Genomic DNA, 13956 nt, shown 5'->3' with positions numbered 1-13956 from the left:
TGACCCCAATCTGCAGCAGAACATACCACATAAATGCTAAATAATTTAGATCTGACCCCATTGTGCAGTTGCTAAAATGTACAGTACGCTTAAAATACATTAGCAGAGCCTCACCACAGGTTTCTTCACCAATGTTTCAACCATAGACCCCTTACACATGCAATATATTTGTAACTGCATGCACTGTGAGTGTATATAAGGTACATATCCAGTGGTAAATAGCGCAAAGCATTTTTATACTCACCAGGAGACACTTTGAAATCATCCAAAGCACTTTTATGAGTTATATTAGTGCATGCTTCTTTCCACTGTCACTACAGCTTCAAATTGATTATAATACTTTCGTTTTTAACCTATCTGCCACTGTGCACTGAAGCTCTTGAGTACAATTCAGAACAGAGTATGCTGCAGAGCCAGCCTCAAAAGTTGTTTTTTTAAATAATGAGAGATCAAGCGTTAAGCTGACTTGACTGCTTAACTTTGGAAAGATACTTAGCAGCATTTCTGTGACTGATTAACGTTTGTCAGCAGTTAATTTTTGTAGCCTTTGTGTTTGTTATTATTTAGGTTATAGTTCTTTATTTGTAAATTGCGATTAAAGTAACGAATTATATCTAAATCTTTTTCATAGTGCAGGTATAGACTTAGTCTGTCTCTTATATTAGCAGTGTGTGAGCCACCAGATGGTTGATTTTGTGAGCAGAGCAACAAAAGAGCTGCAGTGCAGCATGGGACAAAGAATTAGCGCTGCTGCCGCTACATTTAGCCTTTAAACAAAACATGCAAAGCAGCACTTAAAACTCCCCTGGACTTCTGCCTTGTCACAGCTGTTTCAGAGTGTGCGATGAAAAAAAAAAATCTAACAACACTCACATCTGAGCAAAAACCGCACATCTGGTTCCCAGCGCTGAGTTATAAAAATGTTCTTGCGGCTTTGATTTCACTGCATAACAACAGACTGATTTGCACCCGCTGATTTCTCCAGAAATAGATTTAGGATTCAATGACAAAAGTATAGTTTTACAACTGCTACTGTAACACAGTGTGGTAGATGTGACCGCGTCTTAAGTCTCTACTGAGCAGGACTCAGTGTCACAGAGCAATAGGTGACACTTACAGAAGCACAGGTCCTGTCATGTCATCTATGTCCAAACAGGAGCGCCTGTCTGACATTGTGTACTCCTCTATCCCTCCTTCCTCCTTCCAGGTGCCCTTGATGTTCAGTTCACTGAAGGTTTCTGTCCTATGTTTAATCATTCAAGCCTTCCCAGACACACGACACTAGGGACTAAATGAAAGGGAGAAGAAGAATGGCTGAGAGACAAAAAATGCAGCAGTGATAGAGGAGCAAGACAGGAGATATTTGGAGTGTAAAAAAGAACTTTTGAGGGTGTTAAAATATTACATACTTATATTAGAAGGAAGGTGAAATTTAGTTAAAAACTGCAATCAGTATCTGATTTTTTTGTTAATCAAAGCTAACCTTACCTAAATAGGTATTGTTTAAGTAATAGAACTTCATTTTTTTGGCACTTAGCCTTTATTGGACAGTGAAAACCAAGCGGGACAGGAAAGCATGGAGAGAGACACGCCACAGAGGGCCGTGGGTCAGACTCAAACCCGGCCCACTGCTCGCCGGTCATGCGGGAAGTGATTGCCTGCTCACCTACTGACATATACTGGCACCCAATAGTAACGACATTTAACAGCTGTAACTCACTAAGGAAGTTAAGGAAATTGGGCAGTCTGCCTAATACTACTCATCATGTTACACAACTAATTGATTGACTGATTGATTGATTGAAAGGCTTTGGAATTCAATAGGAGCAGTTGGTACAGCTTAAGCATAATCAAGTCGGTATTAAGAGGAAGAGAGACGACAGACTGGGAGAGAGGCGTATAATCAAAAGAGAAAGCAGCCTGAACACAGCGAGAAAGGTGGGGGGAAAAACTTAGAGGGGACAGTAGGGGGACTGTTAGTGATGTGGAATTAACAGGCTTTTATCGGCATGTTCCTTTGCCAAAGGGCTCACCTAGCCTGACAGTGTCACGCTGGGATTATGTACCAATACAGAACCAAATAGGCCTACAAAATTAAGGTTTTTTTGAAAGAGAACCCCAAGCTGCTACCCTTTCCTACAAATATGCTAAAAATATGAACAGCATTGTATAACTTGGCTCAGAGTCCCAGAAGCTTTCAGGAATATTATACAGCGAACATCTACACGTGTCCTTAAGTGATTCTCAGTTACAGTGATATAGATTTCAACAGGTCCAGCAGTAAATCTTGACTACCTAGAAAAACAACTAAAAACACATTTGTTTTACTACCTGATGATGTAAACAGAGTGCTCACGCTGACACTCAGTGAGTTAGTTAGAAAGCAGCTAAAGCGAATCGCTGCTCAAGTACAAATCTGCACCTACTTATTCCATGAGATGGGATATAACTTTTAAAAAAAGAAGCAAATACGCACCATGCATGACAACATAAATCAAGCACTACTCATTATTTTGTTTATTTGACTGTCTGTATTTAGACTTCAGAGACATCCATTTTCCACTGTGATATTAGCTCTTTCTCCCCTCACTTTCCTCCACTGCCCCACCCTCCTGCCTCTGCAGTACTCTGTGTCTTTCCTTTATCATAACTTCTATGTATCTTGAAATGCTGCCCACAAACGCTCCTTTATTGTTTTTATCTCCGTCATCCTCCCACCACCACCACCACCACCACCCGCTGGCTGGGTGACAACACATACGCTACCAATCAATACAGCGCTCACTCGCATTCGGGGCATGTGGAGGTACACATGTTGCGTGAACACACACAACATGGATAGGAGTGTGGTGACGGTTTATGCGGTTGCTATAGAAACTGCTCTCTTTCAGGTATGGCGTGTCAAGATGAAAAAAGTAGCAATGAACTATCACATGCAACATATCTTATGCCCTGAGAGTCTGCACACAAGCACTGCAAACAAAAGCCTTCCATACTGAGGATGCACATTAAGATACACAGCTGTAAGATATGAAATATGCATGACAAAAAACACACTGAAGACAGACAGAATATCATGTGGATTTCCAGTAATCCAGGCTCTTCATTTATAATAAAGTGAAATTGTGCACAAGTATGTATTTAAAGACATGTAGTCTAGAATAAATTTGATTGTATGTCACGTCTGCTGGCATACGCTGTTTTACTCTCTTAGTAGATGCATAAAAATTGATATGTGCTGCCACACCCCTCCAAGGCTGTGACTATAGGGATTATTGCAGAGCCTGTATGTCTGGAGGAACATTTTGATTAGTCAAGGAGGCTGTCTTTTGGCTGCCAGACTCCCTGATTATCTCGAGAGAAGAGCAGGAGAGAAAATCAGTTGTAAGACTGAAAACACATGTTTCATTTCCCCTGCCTTCTTTCCTCTATCTCTCTCCTTCTTGCCCTCTGGCATCCAACTGAATGTCGGTTGGCAACGCCGACCAGCCTGCCGCATGAAGATGAAGAAGTAGAAGGAGAAGAAAACAGGGAGGAATAGTGCAAAAAGAGCAAGGCATTCGTATCCTCACAGGGAACAGAAAAGGCAAAATTACTGTACACAGAGAACAAAAGTGATGCCAAATGTATAAAACAAAATGCAGTAAAGTAAAACTGTAGAACTAACAGTACACTATTCGTCCACTGGTGTCTCACCCACCCACACAACCATATATTCAAACATATGCAAGACGAAGGTATATAACACACTCACTTGTTCTTAATATGCACATACAGGTTCGAACACATTTCCTGAAGAGGTATTTCAATATTTGCTAAGTAGCTGGTAGTGCAGTGACAGCTCTCATGTCTGAGAGCTGTCTCATGGCTCAAATCTCTGCTCTGTGAATTTAACACAACTGTCAAGTTTTCGTATCGTGAAACAATTCCAAGGCGATTAAAAGAAGCATTGCGCTTTCCATTAAGTTTTTATTTCCAGTCATATTGTCATCATATTTAACTTTTACCATAACCTTTGCATAACCGTTCCCATTCATTAGGCGGATGATTTAATTGCTTACAACCTACATGGCAGAGCAGTCACACCAGTGCTCACTAAACATGCCACTTATTTTTGAAGATTTCATGCATAAAAGAGACGTGCTTCACGTATTATGAGGTGAATAAACTTAAATACTACCCTCACTTAAAGTCTACCCTCACTGCCATAAACTAGTGGGCAAAATAAAAGAAACGCCACTCAGTAGTGGTGTAGTTCAATAACCCCTTAATCTACAACCTTCCAGAAAGCCAGACGAAATAACACCTCTCTCAAACATTTATAGCCTCTACGAAGGCGGAATTTATTGCAAGATTATTTTATTAGACTGCAGACCATTTAGCCACTATAGTGTATATAGTAGATCACTTTGCCAAGCACTCACAGACACACCAAGACCTTTAGTGAGAGACTTTTGCTCATGTGAATAAACAACCAGCAGAGAGCAAACGTGAGTCAGTCATGAGTGGGTTAATATTCATCACCAACACCTGGCAACCTCTCAGCAGGCAGCAACCAGGAAAAGCTCAGGTTACCGGAACTGACAACGCCAAAGCACAGACACACACACCGAAAATCAAATTTGTAGCACCACCTATTTCTGTTTATCTGGCTTCCTGCATTTCCAAGTGTCTATACATCTTGTTTTACACACATTTCTTACATAAGCACACAATGAGATTTAACATTTGACAGCAGTCACAAGGCAGCAGCACTCCTCCAGAAATCCATGCAAACACACATGCACACAATATCCTTATCATGCACTAAGCACACAATTAGACCATACACTGTAACCCCACCCCTCACCCCTCCATACACACCCACACATCTCCAAACAGGTGGCTCTGCCTCAGCCAGGAAACCGGGAAGCTGGTTGTTGCTTTCTTCTCATTACATCCCAATAGAGACAAAATGTACAAATCCTCCCCTCCTCTCCGTCTCCCTGTGCACATCTGTCTCCTCCTGCAGCCACTGCACAGACAGGTTTTCCCCAGCTGCTTGGCTAAGCTAACCCTGAGTACTATATATAGGACTCAACAGAGCCAAATCAGACACAAACACACTCGAGCCGGTGATGCGGAGACAAACAGCAGCACTGAAGAGGAAGCAGAGTGGTGATAAAGGCTTTGTATTTACCGTTAGCGCCGGCTTAGCATAGGAGCATCTTTACTGAGGTGTCGCTTACTCCTTCTTCATCCTTGCTCTGATCTCCTCCCTTCTTCCGCGCTCTGTATGGGTGGGGAATTGTCAAACGGCTGCAGCAGCGGCAGCAGCAGCATCAGTAGCAGCTCTGGGGCCTCTCTCTCTCTCTTTTACTCTCTTTCCTCCGCCCCCTCTCCACACACTCTCTTTCCTAGCCTCCCGTTCCTCTCACTCTCTCACCCCACCCCCGAAGACCCTCCTTCTTAACAACCTTCCTCCATCATTTCTCCTTTTCTCTCCTGCGTTCTCTCCCCCCGTTCTCCCTGGACCTGCATGTGTTTGCGGCGAGCTGCACAATTCCACTCTGTTGAATAAAAATCAACACCGCTACAGCCTTCGGTTACATCAGGAGTCCACAGAGGAAAGGTGTCGCTGGCAATTGGAATATGAACAACCAAATAGACCCGCCCTCATCTCTGCTTCTCCCAATTTCATGTCTTAAGTCGTGGCACTAATTTAACAAGGTCTTGACTGATGCTGCTTTTTCCTCATTTCGCCTTTTCTACTAAGATACACATCTAATAAACGTTTATGGCATTAATAAATGAGGCATAGCGTTAGCTGGCAGGTTTTGTAGTTATGGCTGTGCAGAAGCCTGTGTATAATATTTATACATTATATTACAGGAGTTTTATTGTTTGTTTTTACAGTATTCTAGTAAGATTTATGTCTCACTGTGTCTTTAAGTGGTGCTCTGCACTCTTATGGTCACAGGTTATATGTATATAAAAATATTCTGGAGAAGTGATACCAATGTGTAATTCCTTTCTTCCTTTCTAATAGCCAGTGGGGGACAACTTTACGGTTGCAAAATACCTCTGATTGCATAAAGTCTATGAGAAAACTACTCCACTTCTCACTTGAATGTTGTCCTTGGTGTACGCTTTCTGGTGGGTTTATGGTCTTAGTCTGTAGTTTCAACTCTTACTGGTGTACTGGTTGCAAAGTTTCATCCGCATTAAAAATCCAAGAAGGCTATAAAGTAGGCTATGCTTTGAGTAACTGCTTTATGAGCATGCTGTGTAGTGTCCCTTTGTTTCTCAGATCACCCACCCTTTGCCCCTTCAGAGCACCAAGGAAGCAGATGTGAAAAGCTTCAAGATGGGCACTAACCAATGACTGGTATCACAGTGGCTACTTATGGGAAAAGCTGGCCAAAGACGCTTGTTCAGGTGCTTTTGTGTGCAGCTAGGATTAGCTGCACACAAAAGCACCTGAACAATGATGCAATCAAGAACAACCGGACATCCCAATGTTTCCAATATTCCTATCTTGTAACGTCACTGTCTATAAATATCTCCTAAACTATGTCCAGAACAATCTGGTCTGTGATGAGGGAGCCCCTGCTCAGGGCAGCTACACACACTAGGGGTTTGACCTGACCAGTCACCCAGCACATTTTGCCCCCCTTATTGATGCTGGCAACTTTTCCAACTTAAGCCAGAGGCAATAATGCTGTGTGCGTTGTGATCAACTGACAGATTCTTATAAACCTTGCGGAGGTTTTAGCAAGAGTTTAATCATTTACATACAAGTGAGAATTTTTCTATTTGCATTGTTAATGAACTACAATAAATAAAAGAACTGATATAGTTTGACATCTTCCAATTTACAATTTACAACTTATTACACAACTTCCCAAGTTCTTAATAACTTGTAGCCAAAAATGTGGCAGAAAAAGAAAGAAATAATACAATAACTAATATTTTGTGAGAAACACTGTAATCAATACAGCTATCACGGCTGAAAATCAATTGTATCAACCCTGTCACAATGACCAATGGCTTAGTCATAATCAAGTATACCAAACATATTTCACAACGGTGTTTTTAGGCTGCAGAGAGTGAATGTTTCATAGGATCATTACTCCACATTCGTGGGCTGACACGTTGCCTGCTGAGATGCACAGACTGTATATAAAAGATGGGTGTGGATTCCAGGTCTGAAAAATGAAGCCAACATGAAAGTGCCTAAAACGTGCTTTCTTTCTAAAGGCCAACAGGGAATGACTCCTGCGGCTGCAAAAGGAAGTCGCATTATGTAGAAGTCTGAAGTCACAAGTTTTATCATATAAACTAATGTTGCTTTGTTTTTTTCAACTTTATGAGCGTTCCAAGTGCGATATACAGAGCAAATTCAAAAGTGTTAAATGTTTTGGTGTTAGTAGTCTTAGAGTTAATTTTACTCTAAGTAGAGTCACATTCTTTTAATGTAACTCTGAGGTGTAAAATGATAGTAGTTAAAATCGAGTGTTAAAAATGAGTGTTTCTATTTCAAATCTGGAGGTGTTACAATGGAAAACTCTTAACCTCTTAACTCTGAACTCCTAGAGGGGCTATGACACTTGTTCTGTCCCAAGTAAAAGATTAAAAAATGGTTCATAATAATTTAGTGATAAAATGTCATATTTCATCTGTGGTAATTTATGTTAAAAAATATGTTCTATACAGTCAGCATTAGTTTTTCTGTATCTTATTGTGAAGGAGTAATCTGTGTTCGCAATGCATTGTGGGAAGCAGACGCTGCAGTCAGTTGGGAAAAAGCATTGTACAGAAAACCTGCCTACCTGTGTTTAAACTTCATCTTCTGTGGCCTGAATCTTTATATACACCATCGAAAGCAACGGCTGTAAGTTTATTACATGTTCTGGTTTGTTTTATATATTTATAACAGCTGATTTAGAGATCGTTTTTGTGAATGTGTTTGTGCCAGGAATTAGCCTTATCCCAGAAGCGGATTTTGCTTAGAGCACGGTCTATTAACATAGCAATGATGCTAGCGATCTAATTTGCATATCAGAGGATTGTTAAAACTACTGTTTATCATTACTTAGCAGCTAAGACTAACTTTGATACATGTTTTCTGTCACTAACTATTTCTTTTGTGCATTTATTTCACAATGTGAAAGAGCTAAAGGATATTTTATTTTCTGGTTTATTTTTTAGTTTCACTCAACACTTTCATCGAGCTATTCAAGCCACAGTTGTAAAAGATTGTAAGCTGTCGAGAAGACTGTAATAAAGGAGCAAGACGCTCAGTTTCCTGGCTCATGAAAATTGAGTTTGGCTTGCTGTTGACCTGCGTTAACATACACAGTGTATCCAACACGTAGTGATAACAGTACAACACTAATAGAGTAAATTCACAGACTCCGCCCCCAGCACCATAGGCTCCAATCGAAGCTGAAGTGAAGCCGTTCAGAACATTTTGCTCTACATATTTGAGTTGTTTGCCATGCTTGGTAAGTCATTTTTTTCAAAGATTGCTTCAATTATTATTATTAGCTTTTACTTCTGTGGCTCTTTGGAGTTGAGACAAAGCTGTGTGGAAGGCATTAGCCATGTTGCTCGCTGATAGCATAATATTCTATTTTAGCTAGCTGAAAGGTATTGTTTGCAGGCAAATACCACAGCCTTGAAAAAAAGCTTGCATGTGAATTTTCAGTTTTTTGGTCAAATACACCTTAAACAATGTCTAGAATATGAAATGTTGGTATAATGGTGCTACTTGAAGCCTGAAAATGATCTCCCATAAAAAACAACGAGCAAACAGCAGTAGCAGACGTCCTGACTGGGTTCTACGTTAGCATTTAGATCCCTCCAGAGTTTTGTGCACACGGTTTAGGTAAAAATGAAAAAGGTTGAGGTTTTACATTTAGTTCAGTATTACCTGTTGCCTGTGTCCTTGTCTTTTGGGAAAATACTTTACACAAGTAATGGCTCAAAAAGGATTCCTTTTTTTTTTTACTGTGGTGCAATTGATTACTGGATTATTTGTGCAATTAATTAGTGTCAACTAATTTTTATTCAATCTCCACATAGGATATGCTTGTGAAGATGGAATATGGGGGAGAGCAGAAGTGCGTTGAAGTTCCACAAAGTGATGAATGAAGGACATGCATGTTGTATTGAAGAAATAAGTGATGAGAATGCTGTTATTTGCATTTGCCAGCTCACCTATGTCAGACCTTTTGATAAACAAAATTCTAATGAAAGTGAGAACATGTACACTGTTACATCTTTCAGAAAATGTTTTGAAATTGTGGTGCACAGTTCAGAATAAATGTTTGAATGTGGGTATGCCAATGTCTGTGAAGGTTCTCAGTCATCCAGGTCATCGTAGTCAAAGGAGCTTGCAAAGAAAAGCGTCTGGACTTCTTTAAGTTACTTGAAGACGTTTCACCTCTCATCCGAGAGGCTTCTTCAGTTCTAAGGTCAAATGGTGGAGAGTCCCAGATATAAACCTGGTGGGAGTGTCCCCCCCACAGAGGGACAAAAGGACCCCCTGATGATCCTCTAATCGCCTGAGCCAAGGTGTGGAACTGGGTGTGGGTCCCAATCAGCCAGAGTTTCGGGTGAGTTCATTGTGAAACCTGGCCCCACCTTATCATGCGAATTCCTGAGGTCAGATAGCCCAGGGTGTGAGTGGGCATTAAGGCGTCTGGGAAGGGATCTCAAAACTGGATTATAGATGGCAGAGAGTTGGTGTCGTAAACCACCGCCTCTGTTCAAAGATGGTCGCTCACAGTGGACATAGATGGCTTCTTTCACTCCTCTTTCAAACCATCTGTCCTCTCTGTCCAAAATGTGAACATTGGCATCCTCGAAAGAGTGTCCTTTATCCTTAAGATGCAGATGGACAGCTGAATCTTGTCCTGTGGAGGTGGCTCTTCTGTGTTGTGCCATGCGCTTGTGAAGTGGCTGTTTGGTCTCTCCAATGTAGAGGTCTGGGCATTCCTCGCTGCACTGTACGGCATACACCACATTGTTAAGTCTGTGTTTTGGCGTTTTGTCTTTCGGGTGAACCAGTTTTTGTCTGAGTGTGTTGCTGGGTCTGAAGTACACCGGGATGTCATGCTTGGAGAAAACCCTCCTGAGTTTCTCTGATACACCGGCTACATACGGGATGACAATGTTGTTGCGTCTGTCCTTCTTATCCTCCCTCGCTGGTGTCTGATCTTCTTTTCTGTGCCTCTTTGCTGACTTTAAGAATGCCCATTTAGGATAGCCGCACGTTTTGAGTGCTTCCTTTACATGTGTGTGTTCCTTCTTTTTCCCTTCAGGCTTAGAGGGAACATGTTCTGCCCGGTGGTGTAGGGTCCTAATTACTCCAAGTTTGTGTTCCAGAGGGTGATGGGAGTCAAACAGGAGGTACTGGTCCGTGTGTGTGGGCTTCCGGTAAACTTCGATGTTGAGGTTGCCATTCTCTTCAATGTGCACAGCGCAGTCCAGGAAAGGCAAACAGTCATCCTTTGTGTCTTCCCTGGTGAACTTGATGTTTTTATCCACCGCGTTGATGTGCGCAGTGAAGGATTCCACTTCTTGTGTCTTGATTTTGACCCAGGTGTCGTCTACATATCTGTACCAGTGGCTGGGTACTCTTCCTTTGAAAGAGCCAAGAGCCTTCCTTTCCACTTCCTCCATGTAAAGGTTGGCTACAATAGGTGACACGGGGGAGCCCATAGCACAGCCATGTTTTTGTCTGTAATAGCCTTCGTTGTATTTGAAATATGTAGTGGTGAGGCAGAGGTCTAACAGTGTGCAAATCTGATCGAGTGTGAAGTTGGTCCTGTCCTCCAAGGAGTTGTCTTCTTGTAGTCGTTTTCTGACAGTCTCCACTGCCTCCGTGGTGGGTATGCAAGTGAAGAGAGAGACTACATCAAAGGACACTATGGTTTCATCTGGATCCAGGGTAAGTTTCTGGACCTTGTCAGTGAAGTCGGTGGAGTTCTTTATGTGGTGTGGGGTGTTCCCCACGAGAGGAGCAAGGATGGTAGCAAGGTGTTTTGCAATGTTATAAGTGGCTGAGTTTATGCTACTGACTATGGGTCTGAGTGGGACAGCTTCCTTGTGGATTTTTGGAAGTCCGTAAATGCAGGGTATAGACCTCTGCCTCACCACTACATATTTCAAATACAACGAAGGCTATTACAGACAAAAACATGGCTGTGCCATGGGCTCCCCCGTGTCACCTATTGTAGCCAACCTTTACATGGAGGAAGTGGAAAGGAAGGCTCTTGGCTCTTTCAAAGGAAGAGTACCCAGCCACTGGTACAGATATGTAGACGACACCTGGGTCAAAATCAAGACACAAGAAGTGGAATCCTTCACTGCGCACATCAACGCGGTGGATAAAAACATCAAGTTCACCAGGGAAGACACAAAGGATGACTGTTTGCCTTTCCTGGACTGCGCTGTGCACATTGAAGAGAATGGCAACCTCAACATCGAAGTTTACCGGAAGCCCACACACACGGACCAGTACCTCCTGTTTGACTCCCATCACCCTCTGGAACACAAACTTGGAGTAATTAGGACCCTACACCACCGGGCAGAACATGTTCCCTCTAAGCCTGAAGGGAAAAAGAAGGAACACACACATGTAAAGGAAGCACTCAAAACGTGCGGCTATCCTAAATGGGCATTCTTAAAGTCAGCAAAGAGGCACAGAAAAGAAGATCAGACACCAGCGAGGGAGGATAAGAAGGACAGACGCAACAACATTGTCATCCCGTATGTAGCCGGTGTATCAGAGAAACTCAGGAGGGTTTTCTCCAAGCATGACATCCCGGTGTACTTCAGACCCAGCAACACACTCAGACAAAAACTGGTTCACCCGAAAGACAAAACGCCAAAACACAGACTTAACAATGTGGTGTATGCCGTACAGTGCAGCGAGGAATGCCCAGACCTCTACATTGGAGAGACCAAACAGCCACTTCACAAGCGCATGGCACAACACAGAAGAGCCACCTCCACAGGACAAGATTCAGCTGTCCATCTGCATCTTAAGGATAAAGGACACTCTTTCGAGGATGCCAATGTTCACATTTTGGACAGAGAGGACAGATGGTTTGAAAGAGGAGTGAAAGAAGCCATCTATGTCCACTGTGAGCGACCATCTTTGAACAGAGGCGGTGGTTTACGACACCAACTCTCTGCCATCTATAATCCAGTTTTGAGATCCCTTCCCAGACGCCTTAATGCCCACTCACACCCTGGGCTATCTGACCTCAGGAATTCGCATGATAAGGTGGGGCCAGGTTTCACAATGAACTCACCCGAAACTCTGGCTGATTGGGACCCACACCCAGTTCCACACCTTGGCTCAGGCGATTAGAGGATCATCAGGGGGTCCTTTTGTCCCTCTGTGGGGGGAAACTCCCACCAGGTTTATATCTGGGACTCTCCACCATTTGACCTTAGAACTGAAGAAGCTTCTCGGATGAGAGGTGAAACGTCTTCAAGCAACTTAAAGGAGTCCAGACGCTTTTCTTTGCAAGCTCCTTTGACAATGGGTATGCCAATGTTAACCCCTAAAATGATTTAATCCAGTTAAGGTGATTTTTTTCCTTCTAATGCAGCAGAATTAAGTTTCCTGTGTCACTAATGGATGAAATCACAAACCAACTCAGCCTTGCCTCTCAAACTTTGTCTCCAAACTGCTCAGCCTGAGCTGTCCCTCTGATGCCCTCATTTCTAATCCTGTCCCTTCTGGTCACTCCTGCATCTTCAACTCTGCCACCTCCAGCTCCGCCTCCTGTGTTTTAGTCAGCGTCACACTTTCAAAGCCATAGCTCAGAGCAGGTATATATTATATGAGAGACAGAGTGCCATTTGGTTGGAACCAAAGGTCAAATGTGTTCGCTTGTATCTGGTTATTTGAATCTGTTCTTGTATATATGTTGTATTTATGTTGTATTCTTGGCACCATAGGGAAATGACATGACATTGACATCAACTGACACTGGTTTTATCATTTAAAAATTATTAGGTCATGAGCTAGAAAGCAACTCATCTGAAATTTTGTCTGGAAGGAACTGTCAGAAGATGTCTCAATTCGATCGTGGCCAGGCACGGCCCGCCCTGATTTACATCATATCTGCTTAGATTAGCACAAACATGAAGCTGCACAGGCCAGGCCTGTGGCGTCAGTCAACCTCTCTGCCTGGGTGTGGACACTGAGGAGGTGTGTGTATGTGTGTTTGTGCTTGCGTCTACGTTGTACTGAGCTGTTCTCTCTCCATTATCAGATCTTTTTCAAGACACTGTGAACAGCGCTACAGAAAATAGCCATTAAAGTTGAATAACAGATTTTTGAAACAACTTTTTAAATTCATCATTAAAACTCATCCCACAGGTTTTAGAGGCCAATGTGGTGCGACCTGTTGGTTTTGTTGTTCTCTTTCTACAGTTTCTCCTACAGGGTAAATCTCAGTGTGCTCTGCTTTAACTCTCAGCAGTTTTACTTAGGTAAAAAAAAGGCAAGGGGATGAACTGGGAAATGAAGGGGGGGGGATAATGTAGTCATACAGGAATATCTTAAAGAACACACCTGGGATGAACTGAGTTAGAGAGACAGAGTAAATGTCAGCTGATACAACAACCTTGTGAGTCAAAACAGTGTGAGAAAGTGGGTGGTGATAGTGTTTTTCCTGCTGAGTTGTGAAGTTAATTTCAGCATACTGTTCTATTGTTAACCTCGTTTTATTCGTGTGTCATTGATTGGAAGAACTTAAGATACAGATTGTGGGGTCAGGTAAAGCAACACAGCCATTTAGGATTATTGATTAGCCGTTGCTCCTCTTTTCACCGGCACAACTCATATCATTGTGAGGCCTCTCATCTTAGTGGGCCAGCTGCTAGCAGTACACAATTGTTGCCATAGGGATGGTGTCCAGGGAGACAGCTGTGGCCTTTTAGCAGCAGCCA

The 13956-nt window shown here is 42.5% G+C and overlaps 1 protein-coding gene across 5 annotated transcripts in view; it reads right to left on the bottom strand.

Annotated features, from left to right (window-relative positions):
* rimbp2a (RIMS binding protein 2a) overlaps positions 1–13956 on the bottom strand; it is a 75733-nt gene that overhangs the window by 46929 nt on the left and 14848 nt on the right. The window contains exon 1 of one of the 5 annotated variants that reach the window (XM_035906951.2): positions 5180–5624. The exons of the other annotated variants lie outside the window; for them this stretch is intronic. The gene's annotated coding sequence lies outside the window, so the exon portion shown is untranslated. Of the gene's footprint in view, positions 1–5179; positions 5625–13956 lie in introns of those variants that run through there. 5 annotated transcript variants of the gene reach the window in all.

The sequence above is a fragment of the Neolamprologus brichardi genome, chromosome 7 (genome assembly GCF_056152115.1).
Source record: "Neolamprologus brichardi isolate AB-2024 chromosome 7, ASM5615211v1, whole genome shotgun sequence".
Lineage (NCBI taxonomy): Eukaryota > Metazoa > Chordata > Actinopteri > Cichliformes > Cichlidae > Neolamprologus > Neolamprologus brichardi.
This window is presented reverse-complemented; position numbering and strand designations above follow the sequence as displayed.